The sequence below is a fragment of the Chlorocebus sabaeus genome, unplaced genomic scaffold (genome assembly GCF_047675955.1).
Source record: "Chlorocebus sabaeus isolate Y175 unplaced genomic scaffold, mChlSab1.0.hap1 unalloc_scaffold_159, whole genome shotgun sequence".
Lineage (NCBI taxonomy): Eukaryota > Metazoa > Chordata > Mammalia > Primates > Cercopithecidae > Chlorocebus > Chlorocebus sabaeus.
In genome coordinates, this window is record NW_027327401.1 from 1 (window position 1) to 21,196 (window position 21,196).

The window sequence follows — 21,196 nt, forward strand, 5'->3', positions numbered from 1 at the left end:
CCCTCGGCCTCCTCGCCTTGGACGCGGACGACTCCCGGGCCCCCAAGGGCTCCTTGCGGAAGTTCCTGGAGCACCTCTCCGGGTCCGGCAAGGCCATCGGCGTGCTGACCAGCGGGGGACATGCTCAAGGTGCGCGCCCCGCTCCGGGCGGCGAGGGAGGGACGGACGGAGAAGGAGAGAAGAGGGAGAAGGGGAGAACAGGGCGAAGGGGATGGGGGAACGGGGCAGAAGAGGGGGAAGCGATGGGAGGACCCGGGGAAAGGTGGGGAAGCGATGGGAAGAACTGGGGAGAACAGCGGCGAAGCGATGGGAAGAACTGGGGAGAAGCCCGTGCCCGGGAGCGGCAGGGGTACCTGCGGGGCGGCGGGAGCCGGCAAGGCAACCCCGGGGTCCTTGCCGGGTGGGGCGGAGGAGGAAGGGACATGGCGGTAGGAACCTCCATCCGGAAAATAGTGAGCTTTCCACCCTCTCCGGTTTATGTTTTAAATTGAGCCTGGTAGAGGGGGTCGCCTGGAGCACCTTCCGGGGTCGTTCTGCCTCTGAGCTATAGGATGGGGCCGGGCTTCCCCTCCGAATCCTGGGTACAGCGCGATCACTTCTTAAGTTGCCCCCGCCCCCCAACTCCGCCCCACGCCACCCCCCAGCATGTCGAGGAAGAAACGGCCGGATGCCCGCGGGCCTCCTGTCGCCTCGGGCCCCGCGCGGCGTGGGCAGGGTCCCGGCTGCTGCAAAGCAGGAAATGGCCGGGGTGCTCTGGGTTCCCGCCTAGCGTCTCCGAGGCGGTCCGGCAGCCCCTCGCGTTTCCGCTGGAAGATTTTAAAAAAGGGTTTCCTGCGCTCGCATGTGCTGTCGCCTTCCGGTTCGTGACAAAACCGAAAACTAAAATGGGTCCCAGGCCCTCCCCGCCAGCCTCCGCGGACGGGAAGGACCAGGAAGCGGGGACTCTGGGACGTCAGCGGCGCCGCAGCGCGGGCTCTGGGCTTCCCCTGTCCTGTAATGTGGAAAGGGCTCTCCAGTGGGGGCCGAGCCTGGGCCCACGACGCGGGCGCGCCGGGAGGACATTTAACATTGAAGAGCGGGAGGTGGTGGAGACTCGCTCCCCAGGCCCCGGGTGCACGTAAGGGCACCGGTGCCCGGGTTCAGGAGGGTGAGGCCTTCTTGGCCAGGTAGCCTTGTTAAATCTATCTGAAAATCACAGATAACTAAGTATCAAGTCGTCACAGATCATTTTAGTATCCTGAATGAGATGGCTACGGAAAACATGAAAACATCGTTACTGGTTACATGCATGATGCATCCAAAACATTGTTACCTGCACAGTGGCAGCACTGATATTTGTGGGCTTTTGAACGTGTGGACTGGAGTGTTAAGAGCCCCTCAGAGTTATGACAGTAGTTTGATTTGAATGTTCTTTTCTTGGCGAATAAATGCTGTACATTGAATTTACCCAGGAAACTAGGAAGGTGAACCCACACGAAGGACACAGGCCTGTGGGCTGCTCCAGGCGCCCTTAGGGCGTTGCAGGGCCTGAGCCATGCGCTTCCTGCTCAGCCTCCTGAGAGCCCTGACGGCGTCTCTGTTCTGCCTCACACTGGACCCGCTAGTTTCATATTCTTGTTATGGTTCCGAGGCTACAAGCGGTTGGATTCTGTGAGACACTCTCTGTCTTCCTCCTCTGGCTGCTTTCAAATGGGTCGTCTTTTTTTATAACTGATTTTTAAAGCAGTGATTGCTGGGGTGAGTTGTAGTGCTGTCCTGAACTGGGTTTTGATGCTGTGCACATCAGCTGAGTCACCAGCCCAGGGCCCTGTCAGTCCCATTATTAAGCTCTTTTCTTGCTCTTCTCATCATTTCTCAGACGCCTTAAAAAAAAAGCAAACTCCTGCTTGCCGTCACTGGCTGAGTTTGGCAAATGGGTGTTTACCCTGGAAAGAGGGGCATTTTGTCCTCTGGAACATCTAAGGCGCCCTTTGGTGAGGTGGTCTGTATCTGACCACTCTATCCCGTGGGCGTCCTTCCTGCTTCCACCTTCCCTTTCTGAACGCCTCCGCCTCCAGGGCTTTAATTTTCCTTCTGTGTGTGTGCCACGCAGAGGTTATGACTGTTGTGCCACTGCCCTGTTTTTTCTCTTTCTTTCTTTCTTTCTTTTTTTTTTTTTTTTTTTTTTTTTTGCTGAGGGCCCAAAACTTGCTGCATCTCAAAAGAAGCAATTGCATCCATTTGTTCGCGATGAGCATAAACTGCTCTTTAAGGGAGACTAATTGGTAAACCCTGCTGCTGTGGGTAGACAGACAGAGGTGGCCATGGAAGGAAGGCTCTGCCTCTTGGAAGCCTGCACAACCGTCCTGCTTTCTTTCTTCAGTATCCGCGGGGGGTGGGGGGTGGTTAATTTTAATAAGCCCTGGAAACCAACAAAGCAGGAAAGTGCTAAGACATTGAGGTGTGAGATTTAAAATTACAACCAGCAGCCTCTCATTCTTCCTTCACTGAGGAAGGAAGGAACCAGTTGCCTCTTCGTTTTGGGGCTGCAGGGTATGTTTGGCAGCGACACTGGCCCTTTGTGCTGTGTGACTCATGAATTGAGATAGTTCTTTGCTAAGTGTTTTGTGCAGTAGGTATGAAAATGGAGAAAGAGGGAGCACTGTCCAGGGTGGAGAGGCGTGGAGAGACGCTGTGATACATAGCGAGTCCTTTTCTTCTGGGCTCCTGGTTTTCAATCTTTTTCTTTTTTTTTTTTCTAACAGCTTGAAAGATGGTTTTTGTGTCTTAATTAAAAGATTGAAGACTGTGGGTCAGACCCAAACTAATTCCATTGGCATCAAAGAGAAGGATTCTTTACATATTTATCTATAGGCATAATTGATTTTTTTATTTTTTGCTGAATTATCTGGTTAGTCAAATCATACATTAGAGAAGTAATATTAAAAATTAAAAATTAAAAAATGTATCTGTAAACATATCCCCCTTCCATTCCAGTCTTTGTCTCTGTGTAATTTTAGAACCTTGGGCCATGATGTACATAGAGTTTATATTCTTTTAATATCTTGCTACTTCATTATTTTCATGTTTAATCTTTGGGTTGATGTATCACAGGTCACTTGACTGTTTCTTACAGGTGTTTGGTTTAATTTTTTTTTTTCCCTTAACGCTAATGTAAATTTCAGTGTTTGGATGGTAGTTTTAGCAGAATTTAAGGCAGAGTCTCAGTTAGGGTGATGGATCGATTTATAGTCCCTAGTTTGAGGAGGAAGGTGGCAATATGCCCTTTCTTCTAAAATTGATATGTTAAATCACAATGGACATTTACTTGATTTTGAGCACTTGGGACTCCCCTGGGGTTCACTGGTATTGCAAGGTCAGGGCTGGGGATCTTCTGCTGGAGAGGCCCCCAGCGTGCCCAGCGCAGGGTCCTGAGTGCGTTGCTGCAGGACAGAAGCTCTGGGCTTTGCCCTCCAGCGGCCGTCGCTCTGGGAAGAGCTGGCTGCTCCAGGAATGAGGCCTATGCTCTGAAGCTTACAGTCAGCAGACCAGCAAAGGTCAGCACAGATGACCTTATATGAATCATTCATTTAACAGGCATTCATGGAATACACATTCCATGCAGCTGGAACTTAGAGTGGAAGGCCATCAGTTCACTGTTGTCTCAGCAGAACTTTGTCCCTGGGTCCCTGTTGAACTTAGAGTGGAAGGCCATCTGCTCACTGTTGTCTGAGCAGAGCTTGGTCCCTGGGTCCCTGTTGAACTTTGAGTGGAAGGCCATCAACTCACTGTTGTCTGAGCAGAGCTTGGTCCCTGGGTCCCTGTTGAACTTAGAGTGGAAGGCCATCAGCTCACTGTTGTCTGAGCAGAGCTTGGTCTCTGGCTCCCTGTTGTAGCCTCCGCTCCTAGGAGGTGCACGGTGAGTGTTGGGGGACCCTCCACAGGCACAATTGCTGAACAAGGACCCCTCCCAAGGGTGTCAGCCCTAGGCCCTGAGCTCTGAAGAGGAGGAAGGCATTCCTAGGGCCGACTTCCCTTCTGGATACTGAGCTCTGCCCAGAGAGAAACTCTTCCACATTCACTGCAGTGAAGTTCATACTTTAGAGACTGGGGCCTGCATTCCCCAGAATTTCATGGCCACAGGTGGTGGCCACACCATGCGACTGGTGTCTATGTTCCCTGGAATTTCCGTGGCCATAGACGGTGGCTGTACCATGTGACTGGGGTCTGCATTCCCTGGAATTTCCGTGACTGCCGGTGGTGGCTGCACCATGCGACTGGAGTCTGTGTTCCCCAGGATTTCTGTGACCACAGATGGTAGCTGCGCCATGCGACTGGAGTCTGTGTTCCCCAGGATTTCTGTGATCACAGGTGGTAGCTGTACCATGTGACTGAGGGTCTGCGTTCCCCTGAATTTCCGTGGCCATAGGTGGTGGCTGTACCATGGGAATGAGGGTCTCTGTTCCCTGGAATTTCCATGGCCATAGGTGGTGGCTGTACCATGCGACTGGGGTCTGCGTTCTCCAGAATTTCTGTGGCTGCAGGCTGTGGCTGCACCATGCGACTGGGGTATGCATTCCTCGGAATTTCCGTGGCCATATATGGTGGCTGTACCATGTGACTGAGGGTCTGCATTCCTTGGAATTTCCATGGCCATAGACAGTGGCTGTACCATGTGTCTGAGGGTCTGCGTTCTCTGGAATTTCTGTGGCTGCAGATAGTGGCTGTACCATGTGACTGAGGGTCTACATTCCTGGAATTTCTGTGGTCGCACATGGTGGCTGTACCATGCAACTGGGGTCTACATTCCCTGGAATTTCCTTGGCCACAGGCGGTGGCTGCACCATGCATCAGGTCCTCTGTCTCAGGAGTTGGTGCCATTGTCTCTGTTACTCCCTCGCCTGACACAGAGAGGCAGTTCCTGACTTTATCACTCCCAGGAAACACACAGGCATCTGTTTTGGATCCTTGTTTTCTTTCCCCATCACTTTTCTCATCAAAGGGAAATTCACATCCTCTAAAGCTGAAAATGGTGTGGGGCCCCCTGGTGGTCTTTCCAAGGCATTATCAGCAGGTAAATTAGATCATGTGGGCCAGTGTACCTGAAGTGAAAACAGAAAGGTAAGTCGTGTCACTAAACTTTGCTGGGAGATTCAGGGTCTTTTTCAGTGGCAGAATCATCCAAAGTAAGTTGTTTTTTCACTGCAGATCTAGATGGTTGGCTGTGTCGGGATTAAACTTAGCCAGTGTCGACAGAGTGTTGCTTAATCCTCACGGAAGGGTGTCAAGTACATTGAAGAATAGCTGCCGAGTCTGCTATTGTCGGGAGAGGGGCAGGTACGTCTCTCGCTTAGCCCAGTGCTGCAGGAGGCCAGGCTCACGTCAGGCTGTGCGTGTGAGTGGGTTGGATTTTTAGCACTCTGGGACGGTAAAGCACAAACATCTATTTTTAACTTGTGGGTGACCTTCTTCTGTGCTGCTTGAGTCTCTGTGGGCCTTTCTCTGTTTCCTTCCTGAGGAGTCTGTGCCAGGGTCCCAAGCGTTCTCTGGGCTGCACCTCCGCACCTGCCCAGTGAGGAGCCTCCTCCTGGTGGCTGTGGGACTGGGCTGGGCCCACACTGTCAGCATCATCTGGGGTAAGCAAGCCCGCCCTTCCACACCTCAGTGTCCCCAGCTGTTGAACAGGGCTAATCAACTGACCGTCAGGATTAATGGGGATCAGATGCGCTCATCTCATAGCCCTGTTGGTAAATAGCCACTTCCACTCTGTCCTCCAATGTGCTACTCTAGACTTTTTCTTTACCTCCATTTAGCCAGGTGATTCGAGGTGACAGTGACTATCAAGAGGGATGTACAGAGGAAATCAGTGGAAGAGAGCTCGAGGAGCAGACATGGGTGCAGGGAGCACAGTGCGTGAAGCACGGATGCAGGGAGCATAGGCATGGGGAGCACAGATAGGTGTAGGGAGCATGGGCGTGGAGAGGACGGGTGCGGGGAGAACGGGTGTGGGGAGCACGGATGCCCGGTGCACAGGTGTGGGGAGCACGGGCGTGTGACGCATGGGTGTGGGGAACATGGGTGCTGGGAGCACAGGTCATGGAGAGCATATGTGTACTTGCTCTGCTCTGACAGATGCTGCCGAGCATGTACTCTGTGCTCAGATGGGTCAGAGCCTCAGTGCCTCTTTTTAAAAAAAAAAAAAAATTCTTTTTTTAAAGATAGTACTTCTGTCTTCCTGGTGGCCCCTTTTAGTCGATACTATTTTAAGCCTGCTTTTCCAGAGAAAAGCTAGGAAGGATGGCCTATATAGGTTCCAGTCTGGGCATATCTGGAAGAATGGGTCTCTTTTAGGTTTGAGTCTGGCGTACCTGGGTACATCTTTGAACCTCCACTCAGAGTCCCAGAACCACGTGTAGAGGCTCCCCAAATGTCTGCTTGGACTTTCCCCTCTGCTCGGGGATGATGAAGAGCAAAACCTCACCCTGCCACGACCTCTGGGGTCCTCCTTCCTGGAGGGCAGTGCCTTGGTGACCAGCGTGTGTAGGAGTCTGAGCTGGCACCTTCGGGCTATGCTGTGCAGCGGGGGCTCATGCCATGGGGCATTCTTGTGTTCTGCACCGGGACTGGTGATGTTGGGTATCCTCATGCACTGTGGACCACATGGGGTGCACATGAGCCAGACAGCTCCCGGAATTCGGAGCCTGGCTCTGTCTCAGGCCACCCACCTGTCTGTGGCACTTCTGAGGGATTGTGGGGACCGTATGAGTCTGTGTCCCCACCCTCACTGGCTGGACACCTGTGCCAGGCTGGAGCTTTATGTTTCACCATCCCCTGTTCCGAGTTGTGTGAATATTTATTTTCATTACCTACTCTCATGAGCTTTCCTTTTTAAAAAAAAAAAAAAAAATCGGAGACAGACTTTGAAGTCCCCTGGCCCCACCGTTCGTGGACCTAATGGTATTGCAGAAATTATGACTTCAATTATGTATAATAACTGGGGCTACTTTAAAAGTCATGTAAAGGAACAAGGTGGAGTAGCCATTTCAAGCTGTACATCATGCTGGATTCTTAAGTGAACATTATCAGGCTTTCAACACATTTTCTCTTTTTATTTACTTTGGAGAATATAATGGATGCTCAGAAGCTGTTGGAATTTAGTAAGAGGAAGTTATCCTTAAGAAGCTATTTAAGCAAGGGGACAGTTGGAGTAAACGTAAATTATGAACACACACCTATTCCAAACCAGAGAAATAAAAGCATCAACTGTACTGGGGTTGAAACTTGAGTGCTAGTGTGTCTTTCCTGCCCACAGTGACTCTGACAGTGCTGTGGGCAGGAAATTCTGGAAAGAAGACTTGGTGCCAGTGGTAATTTTTGTGACGATTCATTTGCTTTCAGCTCAAGTGACTATAGTCTTACTTGCAAATGGCTAGGTCTCCATCAATGGGCCACAACACTGACATAGGACAAATGAGAAATGACCCTTGGGTTTTTAACAATTATTATTTTTAATGGACACATTGTAGTACATATCCGTGGGATACAGTGTGATATTTCAATACATATTTTTCGTGTGTAATTAGCAACTCAGGGTAATTAGCATGTCCATCATCTCAAACATTTGTAATTTCTTAATGCTGGGAATATTTTAAAATCCTCTCTTCTAGCTGCTTGAAAATATACAATAAATTGTAAACTATAGTCACCCTACAAGGCTATAGCACACTAACCCTTATTTTTACTATCTAGATGTAATTTTGTATTCATTAGCCAACCTCTCCCTTTCTGCCTTCCCGTCGCCCTTTCCTGTCTCTAGAAGCCACTGTTCTACCTTCAGAGGGTAGAATATCGTTTTCCTCATAGAGATCTTTAACCTTCTTGATTAGATTTCTTCTGAGGTATTTTTATTTTTATTTTATATTTTTGTAGTTAAATGGGATTGCTTTCTTGATTTCTTTTTTCACTGGCTCGTTGTTGGTCTATAGAAATGCTACTGATTTTTATATGTTGATTTTGTATTCTGTAACTTTACTGAATTTGTTTATCAGTTCAAAGAGATTTTTGCTGGAGTCTTTTTTTTTTAAAATATATAAGAGCACATTGTCTGAAAACAGACAATTAGAGTGCCTCCTTTCCACTTTGGGTGCCCTTGATTTCTTTCTCTTGCCTGACTGCTCTTGACTAGGACATTCAGTGCTGTGTTGAATAGGAGTGGCACAAGTGGGCGTCCTTGTCTTTTACAGATCTCAGAGAAAAAGCTCTTAGTGTTTCCCCATTCCCCATTATGTTAGCTGTGGGTTTGTCACATATGGCCTTTATTGTGTTGAGGTATGTTTCCTTCAGTGCCTCGTTTGTTGAGACTTTCTATCAGGAAGCAGCGTTGAATTCTATCAAATGCTTTTTCTGTATCTATCGAAATGATATTATGGTTTTTGTCCTTAATTCTGTTGATGTGATGTAGCATGATTATTGATTTGTGTTTGTTGAGCAATCCTTGCATCCTGGGATAAATCCCACTTGATCATGGTGTATAATCTTTTTGATTTGCTGTTGGATTCAGTTTGTTAGTATTTTGTTGAGGATTTTTGCATCTGTGTTCATCAGGGATATTGACCTATAGTTTTCTCTTTTTATTGTGTCCTTGTCTTATTTTGGTATCAGGGTAATGCTGGTCTTGAAGAATGAACTTAGCAGAATTCCTTCCTCTTCATTACTTTTGGAATAGTTTGAGACGAATTGAAATAAAAATGTGTAGAATTCAGCTGTGAAGTCACCTAGTTCTGGGGTTTTCTTTGTTGGGAGACTTTTTATTATTACTTAGTCATACATGTTACTCATTATTGGTCTCTTCAGGATTTCCGTTTCTTCTTGGTTCCATCTTGGTAGGTTGTACGTGTCCGGGAATTTATCCATTTCTTCTAGATTTTCCAATCTGTTGACATACAGTTGTTCAAAATAGTCTGTAATGATCCCTTGTATTTCTGCGGTATCAACTATCATTCTCCTTTTCTGTTTCTAATTTTATTTCTTTGGGATTTCTTTTTGTTTGCTTAGTGTAGCTAATGGTTTGTCTATTTTATTTATCTTTTCAAAAAACCAACATTTCTTTCTTCATTTTTATATTTGTTAGTTTCAAGTTTATTTAGTTCCTCTTTGATCTTTGTTATTTCTTCTACCACTTTTGGATTTGATTTGTTCTTGCTCTTCTAGCTCATTGCAGTTCCTTGTTAGGTTGTTTATTTTAAATCTGTTTTTTAAATGTAGGAGTTCATTGTTATAAACTTTCCTCTTAATACTGCTTTCGCTGTATACCATAAACTTTGATATGTTGTGTTTCTGTTTTCATTTATTTCAAGAAATTTTTAAATTTCCTTCTTCATTTCTTCATTGACCCATTGGCTATTCAAGGGTATATTGTTTAATTTCTATGTATTTATACAGTTTTGAAAGTTCACCTTGTTGTTGATTTTTTTTTTTTAAATTAAACTTTGTGTTCTAGGGTACATGTGCACAATGTGCAGGTTTATTACATATGTATTCACGTGCCAAGTTGGTATGCTGCACCCATTAACTCATCATTTACGTTAGGTATATCTCCTAATGCTATCCCTCCCTCCTCGCGCCTCCTCCCTCCCCACAACAGGCCCCGGTGTGTGATGTTTCCTTTCCTGTGTCCAAGTGATCTCACTGTTCATTTCCCACCTATGAGTGAGAACTTGCGGTGTTTAGTTTTCTGTCCTTGCGATAGTTTGCTGAGAATGATGGTTTCCAGCTGCATCCATGTCCCTACAAAGGACGTGAACTCATCCTTTTTTATGGCTGCATAGTATACCATGGTGTATATGTGCCACATTTTCTTAATCCAGTCTGTCATTGATGGACATTTGGGTTAGTTCCAAGTCTTTGCTGTTGTGAATAGTGCCGCAATAAACATACGTGTGCATGTGTCTTTATAGCAGCATGATTTATAATCTTTTGGGTATATCCCCAGTATTGGGATGGCTGAGTCAAATGGTATTTCTAGTACTAGATCCTTGAGGAATGACCACACTGTCTTCCACAATGGTTGAACTAGTTTACAGTCCCACCAATAGTGTAAAAGTGTTCCTATTTCTCCACATCCTCTCCAGCACTTGTTTCCTGACTTTTTAATGATCGCCATTCTAACTGGTGTGAGGTGGTATCTCATTGTGGTTTTGATTTGCATTTCTCTGATGGCGAGTGATTATTGTAGCAGGACTAGCCGCAGACAAAACATGATGGAAGGCTACATGCATCAGCTAACAGAACAAAACGTTTTACAGTGCTTTCTCAAACAATGTCTGGAATTTACAGATAACACTAGTAGTTTTGGTCAGGGGTTAATATTATTATTATTATTTTAACCACCAGGGCCAGGTGGTGGTGCCAAGGTCATCTAGCTATTTATCTTACTTCTGTTTCCTTCCAACTTTTTGTTTTCTCCCCCTTCTCCTGTCTTATAAACTAGGGAAAAAGGGAGATGGGGAAAAGCTGGGAAAGACAGCAGGAGAAGTGGTGGTCTCCTTCTATATTATGAGCATTTTTTCATGTCTCTTTGCATAAATGTCTTCTTTTGAGAAGTGTCTGTTCCTTGTTGTTGATTTATAGCTTTATTCTGTTAGAGTCTGAGAATATCCTAGATGTTATTTCAATTTTAGAAAAAATGTATTGAGAATTCTTTTGTAGCCTAGCATGTGGTGGATTCTAGAGAATGTTTCATGTGCTGAGGAGAAGAATGTGCATTTTGTATCTGTTGGATGAAATGTTCTGTAAATGTCTGTTAGGTTCCTTTGGTCTACACTGGACTTTAAATTTGATGTTTTGTTGTTATTTTTTGTCTAGATGACCTCCAGTGCTGACAGTGGGATTTTGAAGCTCCTACTATTGTTGTGTTGGTATCTCCCTGTCTCTCTCTGTCTCTCTCTCTCTATATATATACACACACACATATATATATGTGTGTGTGTATATATATATATGTATATATAAATTTATTTGAGACAGAGTTTTGCTGTTGTTGCCTAGGCTGGAGTGCAGAGGTGCAATCTCAACTCATTGCAAACTCCACCTCCTGAGTTCAAGTGATTCTCCTGCCTCAGCCTCCCAAGTAGCTGGGATTACAGGCATATGCCACCATGCTGGGCTAATTTTTTGTATTAGTAGAGACAGGGTTTCACCATGTTGGCCAGGCTGGTCTTAAACTCCTGACCTCAGGTGATCCACCTGCCCCCACATCCCTCCCAAAATGCTGGGATTATAGGCGTGAGGCGCCACGCCCGACCTCTCTCTCTATTTAGATCTACTAATATTTGCTTTATATATCTGAGTGCTTTGTTGTTGGGTGCACATATACTCGTAATTGTTATATCCTTTTGCTATTTTGATCTCTTTATTATATAATTACCTTTTTGTCTCCTTTTTACAGTTTTTGACTTAAATTGTGATTGATCTGAAATAAATATGGCTACTCTTGCTCACTTTTAATTTCCATTAATGTGGAATGTGTTTTTCCATCCCTTCACGTTTAGTCTATGTGTGTCTTTGCGGCTGAACTGAGTTTTTTGTAGGCAGCATATAGTCGGTTTTTCTTCTTTTAAATTCATTCAACCCGTCTGTATCTTTTAATTGGGAATCTTGGGATTATTTTGCTATTGATATCACAGTCCAGACATTAAGATTTTCTCACTTAAGGTGCTTGTACACAAATTAATATGAAGAGGAAGTAGAGTTTTTCTGTTGTCCTTTTGAAGAGAGTGATGGATTATTATTTTGACTTCATGCAAGTGAGGGACTCACCATGCCTGTTGGGATTTTAGAATTTCTTTCCTGTTATTAGGAAGAGCAATGATCTGTAATGGGTTCCTGGAATCATCCAGTGATGGTCTGAATATCTTAAAAGTTTCCTTTCATGTCTCATTTTCTATTTCTCCCCTAGTAACCATGCACCCGGGGCAGGACATGGCCTTACATTTCCTTGGTTTCTTGATGATTTCTTAGGTTTAGTGTTTGACACTGTTAGGATTCTGGATAAAATCAGCCCTTCTGGGAAGTGTGTAAGTCAAACAAGGACTTTCTGGTGGCGTTATACAGGTTTCCCATGCCCCATGAGTACAGGAATAGCTCCCTGGGGAAGGAGAATGGGCACATGATGGCAGGGAGCCATTCTTGGATGGTCCCATCGTTCTGCAGAAATTGTCGTGCAGGAAGAAGAAGCACGTGGCGAATGAGCTGGTAGTGATTCTGCTGATAGTTTTGATCGTTATGATTTGCTCCTGAAAGGTGATGTGGGATGAACTGCAATATTTAGAATGCTGACATTCCTTGAAACAAAGATATAGAAAAAGGCTTATAATTGCATGATGCCTTGTAGTTTTCAGCTGCTCTCATGTGGATCCTTTTTCGTCCTTCTGAAATGCTTTCCCAGGAGAGAGCGTTGTTTTTCGTGTATAGATGAGGAGCCTGGGTTTCAAATGGTTAGGAATTCAGCACACACATTGGAATCTTTAGTTTCCTGGAACATTTTCTATTCAAGTATAGACCACATGGCCTCTAAAGGCTGGCTCATTCTTAACACCGTGATTGGGGATCCAGCCTCATACCTGGGGTGGGTGGCAGGAACTCCACAGCCATCCTGGGTGCTCTGGGGTGGGGTGGCTGAGCTGTGGCAGCCCCTCCCAGCTGAGCAGCAAGGCTGGGGAAAGCTCATTCCATTCCCCTTGGTTCTAACCAGGTAGAGGCTTACACTGCACATTTCCTTAGCTGGGAACTTTAGAACTTTACATTTAAATCTAATCTGTGATCCAGGGGGTAGACACATGGGTATTCACTGTACAATTCCTACATTTTTTGTATATTTAAAATTTTTTTTATATGTGTCATGGACGACAAAAGAAATGAGACCCCTTTGAGTTAGCTTTTCTGTATAGCATCTTCTAGAATCAGGAGGCTGGACAGGATTTAGTTCCATCAGAAATCTGAATCTTTCTGGTCAAGAGACGGCACATTAAGTTCTTGGTTGTGTGGTTTCTGGGAAAGAAATATTCTAAATGAGTTCCAGGAATCACCTCTGTGGGATTTCTACAGGAAAAATGACCACTCTTGAAGCTTCGCTGTCACTAACAAGAATAATGGTGACGGTTTCTAAGCTGTCTCCAGCCAATCTTTAGTTCTTTTATGCAGAGTGCTTTTATTCCAAGTGAAGTGCCCTTCTGTTTAATAGTGACCTCCAGTTATTACAGGGATTGCAGCTGCATTTGATGGACGTGAACCTGCTCATCTCTTGCTCCCCAGCTTCGCCTCTGGGGTGCATGGCAGGAGCTCCACAGCCATCCTGAGTGCTCTGGGGGTGGGAAGTCTCTAGGGGGAGTGGACAGTGCATGGCCGGGACGTTCCTGTCCGATGTTCCACACTGGTGTGTGGGCGTCTCTGCCCTGTTTCCTCCGTCCATGCATCTGTGGCCTGTTTTCTCCGTGTGTGCCTCTGTGGCACGTTTCCTCCGTCCATGCGTCTGTGATGTTTCTTCTGTCCGTGCGTCAGTGGCGTTTCTTTCGTCCCTGCGTCTGTGGCACTTTTCCTCCCTCCGTGTGTCTGTGGCTTTTCTTCCCTCCGTGCGTCTGTGGTGTTTCCTCCGTCCGTGCGTCTGTGGTGTTTTCTCCGTCTGTGGATCTGTGGCGTTTCCTCTGTGAGTCTGTGGCCTGTTTTCTCCATCCACGCTGAAGGCCGTCGCTTCTCTCTAGTCACCACTTACTGATCGCTCCCTGTGTGCTGAGCCTGTGTCAGGCATGTGGCGTGTGTCACCTGTGTGGCAGGGTTTTGCGTGACACACAGGGACACACGCTTGGGGAGCTGCAGTGATGGGGTCATAGCCACGCAGCTCAGCCCTCGGTCTGAGGGTCTTGGTGCCCACCCAGCTCTTCCCGAAGCAGCCTGGGGGCAGATCCCAGCTCTGCTTTCTCTCCTCGAGGTACCTCATGAAGTAAACTAAGCAAATCGAAAGTAGGAAACGGTTGTGAAATGAGGTCTGGTTTCAGGTGTGTGTGGTCATTTCTCTTTACATGTTTACTTCACATACCCCAAATGATATACTTTCCAGCTGGTATAACAATTAATTACCAGCCATTACTAGTACAAAATTCCATGAAGGATATTTGAGGAGGGCATAGTCTCAAAAACATGCTTGATTTTCACAGTTGTGATTTGCATGATAAAGCTGTCAGGACTGTGACTTTCTTTTGTTATATTATTTTTATTTTTAGACCCTTGGGAGGAAGTTATTTAGTGATTACTTATAATTGTGAAAATAATGTAATGATTACAGAATCTCATTAGAATAAATATTATATTTTCTGTTCCTTATGTCAATGAAATCATCTTAATCCAGGCCGATGTTGGCAGGAATTGTCACGTTTAAAATGGGTAAGATATTTATGTGATGTGACGACCTCCCGTATTGTCTCTGGAACATATCAGAACTTTCATCTCAATTCTCACTTGTTGACACCCTACCCTGTTTTGTAATTATTCTTGTTTGCATCAGAATTTTGAATCCATGTACCTGAGATGATACTTACGTATGCATGTACGCATGCAGGTGTGTGCATGTGTGTATGCGTGTGTATGTGCGTGTCCACGTGTCCATGTGCACGTGCATATGCATGTATGTGTGTGCATGTGTACGTGTGTATATGAGTGTACGTGTCTGTGCATATGCGTATGTATGCATGTATGTGCGTATGTGTGCATGCATGTGCGCTCATGCACACACGTGTACATGTGCATGCACGTGTGCACGTGCATACACGTGTATGTGTGTATGTGTATGCACATATGTAAACGTGTGTGTACATGTATAGGTACGTGTATGCATGTGTATGCATCTGTGTGCACACAGATATACCTTCCCCTTTCATACAGGCTGTTTTGAGTATTGCTGTTAGGCAGTGACAACTTTCTGTTTCCTCAGTCAGAAAATGGGTAGCTCATCATTAATAAAGATGAGCATTCAACATCAAGAATAACTAAATACAAATGAAATTGTCATATTAAATAAATAAATTGCAAAACAAAGGCAATGTTCTGTACTATGTGTTCACATTGAACTTTCTTTTTTTTTTTTTTTTTTTTTTTTTTTTTTTTTTTGAGACGGAGTCTTGCTCTGTCGCCCAGGCTGGAGTGCAGTGGCCACATCTCGGCTCACTGCAAGCTCCGCCTCCCGGGTTCACGCCATTCTCCTGCCTCAGCCTCCCGAGTAGCTGGGACTACAGGCACCCGCCACCTCGCCCGGCTAGTTTTTTTTTTTTTGTAATATTTAGTAGAGACGGGGTTTCACCGTGTTAGCCAGGATGGTCTCGATCTCCTGACCTCGTGATCCACCCGTCTCCGCCTCCCAAAGTGCTGGGATTACAGGCTTGAGCCACCGCGCCCGGCCCACATTGAACTTTCTTATAAAAATTGGTGTGAATGTTTCCCACTTATTGGAAATCACATGACTAGTTTAAGCCAAAACGTGGAATATTAATTAATTCTGTCTTCAGATCACTTTTGCATATTTATGATTGATCTGTTCTGCTGTTCTGGAAGCTCTGAAAACCACTCTGTCTTACTCTAGCTGGTGCCACGGTTGTGAGAATTCAGGGAAACAAGGTGTTTGCCAGTTTAAGTATTTTAGATCTCAAACTGCCTCTTTTCTGCATCATAAACCAGTCTTAAAGAAAGACATAGTGTGACTTGTAGTGAATTATATCAATTTTATTTTCTGTGGCTGAATCATCACTCTACATTGTGAATTAATGTTATTTTTCAGATCGTCTTCATAACACAGGGAGGTTCTCTAGTGTTGAGTGCAGGTTCAGTGAAAGTACTAACACTGTTACTACGGACTTAAACAGACTTGTTTTCTGAGGTGATAACCTTGGAGTCAGGCATTCAGTGTCCGCCCATCTCTTGGTTCCGAGTTCTCGGTCCCCTCCCGCTCTCCTCCCCCTGTACCCTTACTACTGTCTTACCTTCTTTTTGACTCATAGGCCCTCGGAAGATGGTGTGTTGGGTGCAGGTGCCTGCTCTGAATCTTTGATAACTTTGGGAGAGAACTTTTTCTTTGGAGCAAGACCTCTCTCAATAAACTTTCAGTAGCCTGAGTATCATCTGTTGTGTGAACTATTTGTGGAAAATGTTCAGCATTTTTCCTTGGATTTTGACTGATCTTTCTCCACCTGCCAGTTTCTTCTCAGTTTGCCATGTCTGTACCCTCACCAACCCGTTCCAGCCCTGGTTACATGTAAAGTATTTGAAGCAGAGCTCTGCAGATGAGAGAGTGTATGTCACCCCCCGAGTTCCCTTTCTGGCCTCTGAGTGTCGGTTGTGTTTTGTTCCGAGGGACGACTCTGAGGCTCCTGGCCCCTGTTTTGGAGCACCCCACACCAAATTGGGTGTAAAATGAAAAATGGGTTTATGCTGTATTATTGTAATTCATAGAGTAGATGATAAAAATGCTTGAATCTGAACAGCAACTGAAAATGAGGACATGGTACCAGTTTGGATGTTAGACGACTTTCTTGAAAAAAGTTTTCATCAAATTTAGAAACTGTGTGTGTGCTGTTTTCTATTTCATACTTAGAATATGTATAGTGTGTGTTGTATGAAGGTGTTGTATGAGTGTGTTGTGTTGTATGTGAGTTGCATGGGTTGTATGTGTTGTATGTGCATATTGTGTTGAGTTGCACTTATTGTATGTTTGAGTGTTGTGTGTTGTATGAGTGTGTTGTGCATGTATTTGTGAGTTGCATGCTTTGTACGTTGTATGAGTGTTGTGTGTTGTATGTGTGTATGTGTATGTCGTATATGAGTTGCATGTATTGTGTGTGATGTATGAGTGTTGTGTGTTGTATGAGTGTGTTGTACATGTGTTTATGGGTTGCATGTGTTGTGTGTTGCATGAGTGTTGTGTGTTGTGAGTGAATTGTACATGTATTTGTGTTGAGTTGCGTGTGTTGTGTGTATGTTGTATGTGTTATATGTTGTATGAGTGTGTTGTACGTGCATGCTGTGTTGTGCGTGAGTTGCATGTGTTGTATGAGTGTATTGTATGTATATGTTGTGTTGTGAGTTGCATGTATTGTGTGTACGTTGTATGAGTGTTGTGTTGTATGAATGTGTTGTACGTGAATGTTGTGTTGAGTTGCGTGTGTTGTGTGTGTTGTACGTGCATGTTGTGTTGAACGTGAGTTGCATGTGTTGTACGTGAGCTGTTTGAGTGTGTTGTATGTGTATGTTGTGAGTTGCGTGTATTGTATGTATGTTGTATGAGTGTTGTGTGTGCATGTTGTGTTGTGAGTTATGTGTGTTGTGTGTTGTATGAGTGTTGTGTGTTGTATGAGTGTTGGAGTCCGCGTGTTTCCTAAACAAAAGAATGTACACACAAGACAACACAGGACAAGAATACATGGCTTCCACGCTCAGAGCCTCCGCCTCACTTTATTTATACTCCATAAACCCCACGTCAGCAGAAAGAACACAATGCAAAACAAACTTTCTTTACCCAGATGTAACCTTCTGCTTAGTTCCTTGTCTCTATGCTCTTCCTTATTTGTCCACCTTCTTGGCGCCTACGGGAGTTCATTAAAAGTTCAATTGGAGATACTGTCCTTGAGCCCTATCTATTCTTAGCATACTGTTTTCAAGGGCCCCTGCATATGAGTGTGTTGCATGTGCATGTTGTATGTGAGTTGTGTGTTGTGTGTGCTGTATGAGTGCATTGTACGTGTGTGTTGTGTTGTATGTAGGTTACGTGTGCTGTATGTGTGTATGAGTGTGTTGTACGCACATGTTGTGTTGTGAGTTGCATGTATTGGTTATGTGTCGTATGAGTGTGTTATAAATGCATATTGTGTTGTGAGTCGCAGATATTGGGTATGTGTTGTATAGGTTGTGTGTGTTTGTGTGCAGTGTGTGTTGTCAGTGTTGTATAACCGCATTATACATGCGTGTTGTGTTGTGTTGCATGTGAGTTGCATGTTGTCAGTGTGTGCCATGTGAGAGGCGGGGCATCCACATGACTGCTCCTCAGTGAGTCCTGCCTTGCAGCCCCTTCGAGCTTGTATCTTCCCGAGCAGCCTAGAAGCAGCAGGCTGTTTGCCTCTGCCCCTCCCCAGGAGGCCTCAGCCAGGTCCTGTGCTCAACCCCCCGCTGGGCAGTTTGCCTCTCTTGTCTCTCTCTCTTCTCTCTCATCGTCCTCCTGCGCCTCCTCCTTCTCGGGACCTGCATCCTTCCTCTGTGCTTCCTGGCAGGCCACACCTGGGACGTTGGAGTTCAGGCTGTCCTCGAAACCGTTTGCTCCTCTCTGAAGAGCGCCCCCCTTGACTGGCCGTGAGCAGCTGGAGTGGATTGCAGGGAAGGGAGGTGGGTGTTCCTGTAGAGACGCCAGGGTCTTACCTGGGGAGAAGGGAGCCTGCACTGGGCAGGCCGCCCTCCTGAGGAAGGGGATAGGGTGGGAGGAGGCTCTCGTGGACAAGGGGCTCACCTCCTGCCCTCCTTCCCTCTATCCCAGTCTGTTGTGAGGGAGGGCGGGACCCTAGGTGATTTCTATGCAGATCTTCAATTATCCACACTGTGAAACAAATACTTCTGTTTTTTTTTTTTTTTTTTTTTTTTTTTTTTTTTTTTTTTTTGAGACGGAGTCTGGCTCTGTCACCCAGGCTGGAGTGCAGTGGCCGGATCTCTGCTCACCGCAAGCTCCTCCTCCCGGGTTTACGCCATTCTCCTGCCTCAGCCTCCGGAGTAGCTGGGACTACAGGCGCCCGCCACCTCGCCCGGCTAGTTTTTTGTACTTTTTAGTAGAGACGGGGTTTCACCGTGTTAGCCAGGATGGTCTCGATCTCCTGACCTCGTGATCCGCCCGTCTCGGCCTCCCAAAGTGCTGGGATTACAGGCTTGAGCCACCGTGCCCGGCCTAAATACTTCTGTTTTTAAGATCAGAGGAAATCTCCTTTGTTTGTCTGCCTTTTATTTTATTTTTATTTTATTTTATTTTATTTTATTTTATTTTATTTTTTTTGAGAAGGAGTTGCCCAGGCTAGAGTGCGGTGGCGTGATCTCGGCTCACTGCAACCTCCACCTCCCAGGTTCAAGCAATTCTCCTGCTTCAGCCTCCTAAGTAGCTGGGATTACAGGTGCCCGCCACCACATCCGGGTAATTTTTGCATTTTTAGTAGAGATGGGGTTTCACCATGTTGACCAGGCTGGTCTCAAACTCGTGACCTCAAGTGATCCACCCGCCTTGGCCTTCCAAGGGGTTGGGATTACAGGCGTGAGCCACCGTGCCCGGTCTGTCTGCCTCTTAGTTAGAACCTGTGTATTTTATGTTTTAAATTTCACTTTTCTGGGTCAGAACAGTAGTGTTTCTTTTTCGTAGTGTTGCTATGAATGTCCTTTACGATTAGGAGACTGGGTTGGCTGCCCACTGGAGAGTGGTATCACTGGGTCACGGTCACCATCTGCCCCAGCAGCGTCCAGAGTGTTTAGAGTCTTTCCTGGACGTAGAAACCCTTTTGTCTGACGTTCAGATAAAACCAATCACCGCATTCAGTTAATCAAAGAGGTCAGAGCTGGGAACCGTTAGTGCACATCCACCTCTCCCGAGAGTGTTCACGCCTCTTCCACACGGGGCTAGGCTGCTGCTGAGCATGGTTCTGCTGGCTGTGGCTGTGGCCCCTTTCCTCAACCACAGCCATCGCAGGCCTGCCACAGTTTTTGTTCTTCTAGAAGAGAATAGGCAACACAAGAGAAGCAAGGTATGTTAGATATGAAACCATTAAAAATTATTTCCTCAAACATTGTATATATTTTTTGCCCATACCTAATTTGATAGCAGTTTTAAAAAGATTAAAATGAAAAAAAAATCCCCTATATTAAGTCTTTGAAAGGCATCCAACTTAGTTTTCATACAATTATTCTCTCTTTGGAGTCATACTTTATTGGTTTCAGTAATGTGTAACAAATGCACCAGCATAAACAGATTTAGGAGCAAACAGCTGCTTCGTAATTATAGTTCAGCTCGCGGGGCCCAGCTGTAGGGGTGCAGCCTGTGCCTGCCTGTGCGCCAATAGGGCTGGTCACCTTGAGCATCTGGGAGTGTCTGGGTAAGTGAGGTCTGGGCAAGGCAGCATCCACACACCTGCATAGTTCTCACTTTGTCCACGTTATCCGACAAGGCCACAAAATTATCAAGTAAGTGTTCTCCAAGCGCATATTCAGTTAGTGTTTGGAAAGTGCATAGGTACCTCATACAGCACCTTTAAGAGGAGCTAGGAGCCCAGGAATGATAGCAGGTGTGAGGCCTGTACTCTCTTTGCATAGATAAAATATGCATGTGCATATCTGAGGCCAGAAAGTTTGATTGGGGCCAGAATGTGGAAGTCCTTACCTGTGGGATACTAGGGAACCACTGTGGATTTCGGAGAGAATCGTGTCTCTGATGTGCAGCATGCCGTGGAGCCGGGGGGTGACAGGGCAGGCTCATGCAGGGCACTCGCCGTGGCCGGAGGAGGAGAGAAGGCAGCCAGTGAGCTGAGCAATTCGGTGCCTGGGTCAGGAGGGGAAGAGGGAGTACAGGAAGGCGGATGAAGCTGCGAGTCTGCACCTCGAGGTCGCCGTTGCGCTTTGCCGGAAATCAGGAGAAGCAACTGTGGACCTGACTCAGAGATACTTGGAGACACCACTGCAAGCTGCAAGTTTGGAAATACAGGAGGAGGCTTGGGGAAAATCTGGAGCAGGGAGCATTTGGGAGCCTCTTAGGTAGAAGTGCAGGTCAAGTAGCCAGAGTGTGAGGCATGCACGTCTGGAGAGAGGAGGCCAAAGGAAAGCCCACATTTGGAAATGGAGGAAGGGTTGGAAGACCCAGAAAAGGCCCTGCTTAGAGTCCAGAGAAGAGCTGGATGGTGCAGTTCACGAAAGCCCAGAGCCGAGAGTTTCCAGGAGAGTCCCAAGTGTTGCTGAAAACCAGGGGGCAGGACTCCAGTTGGAGCCTGTGAGGGGAGCCTGGCGGCCCTGATCCCTGAGAGCAGCCAGAGCCTGGGCGTCATGGTGGAAGTGGGTGGGAAGTGCAGGAAGCAGGTGGAGATGGCCTTTCAAGGCCTGGTGCTTCACACAGGTAGCCAGCTGTGGACCGAGACACAACTGGAGAGGGGCCTGAACCCAGAGC